Here is a 1,570-nt window from a genome sequence, read left to right on the forward strand (position 1 = left end):
CTGTTATGTTAAACCTATATTAAAGTTTTTCTTCATTACCCATTCAAGCTGTCTCCAGCCATTATGATGCATGTTACTAAGTAGGTATGGAATTCAGTAGCAGAACATTACCAACATTACAAACCAAAACTAATTTGTTTGTTGTTAAGCACAAAGTTAACTGTGCTGTGCCCACCACGAGTATTGAAACCTGGATTTTAGTGATGTGTGCCCCAAAACTAATCTTTATGAAGATATAAAATAATAAATAAGAATTTAACTGCAAACATGAATCGTAAAAAAACAACAACTAAAATATTAGTTCTGTGATGCAAATAAAATAATATGTTAACCATACTGTGAAGTGTATCTAACACAATTACTTACACTTCCGTCACTTAGTAAAACACATGAAGCAAGTAGTGTAAACGTAGATAAATCAGATTTCCAAGTTTCTTTTACTGTGAAAAATACATAGTTGAAGATCATTGCTAATGTCAGATTATTATAGAAAAACCTAGTATAAAAACTTCCCTTAGAAAGAAAGATTGATTATTTTAGAGCAAAGCCATATTGGGCTGGACATCCACAGGGAATCGAACCACAGATTTTAGCATTGCAAACCTGTAGACTTACCGCTGTCCCACCAGGAGACAGATTATAGAATATAAAGAAAATTGTCAGTCGTTGTGTCTACTCAACTTTCACTTTATTACTACAAGATGTAGATAACATATCTACACTTCTAGTAGTAATATGTCGAGTCATTCTTTATTGGTGCAATACGGGTTTCCAGCAAATAGTGTGTGCACACAATGCCATGTTCAGTCTCACCAGGGGATCACGTAATGGATACATCTGTTGGTCTAATTACAAGAAGCATAGCAAATGAGACTGTTCGCTGAATGAGCCATTCATCCAAGCCTGCAGTCTGTTTGTTTGTTACGGATTTCGCGCAAAGCTACACGAGGGCTGTCTGCGCTAGCCGTCCCTAATTTAGCAGTGTAAGACTGGAGGGAAGGCAGCTAGTCATCACCACCCACCGCCAACTCTTGGGCTAATCTTTTACCAACGAATAGTGGTATTATATCGTCCCCACGGCTGAAAGGCGAGCACGTTTGGTGTGACTGGGATTCGAACCCGCGCCCCGCAGATTGCGAGTCGAGCGCCCTAATCACCTGGCCATGCCGGGCCAGCCTGCAATCAAGTGTACTTCTTAAATCTTCTGTTAGCGGATGGTTAAAAGAACAAGAGAGTGCTAGGAGCCACAGATGTAATTGTTGTAGGCTATGTTTTATTATTGTTGTTATTTAGATATTTATATTATTTTTGGCCAGAGAAAGTTTTAATGTCACGTGAGGATGGAGATGTTTCATATCTGGAATTTTCATTAAAGTGTAGCCTATTTAGGAAACGATTTGAGCTGTGTAAAAATCGAGTTACAACAGATATTGTAACTTAATGATATTGTAATTTAATGAGTTTGTTACAGTGGTGGATTGATTACAGAGTTAATACGATTGTTAGTCGGTCGTTTGTTACTTCAGTTTTGTGAATATTGTTGCGTCATCGAGATCATGTGATTCTCACG

The sequence above is a fragment of the Limulus polyphemus genome, unplaced genomic scaffold (genome assembly GCF_000517525.1).
Source record: "Limulus polyphemus unplaced genomic scaffold, Limulus_polyphemus-2.1.2 Scaffold1032, whole genome shotgun sequence".
In the NCBI taxonomy this organism is placed as follows: domain Eukaryota; kingdom Metazoa; phylum Arthropoda; class Merostomata; order Xiphosura; family Limulidae; genus Limulus; species Limulus polyphemus.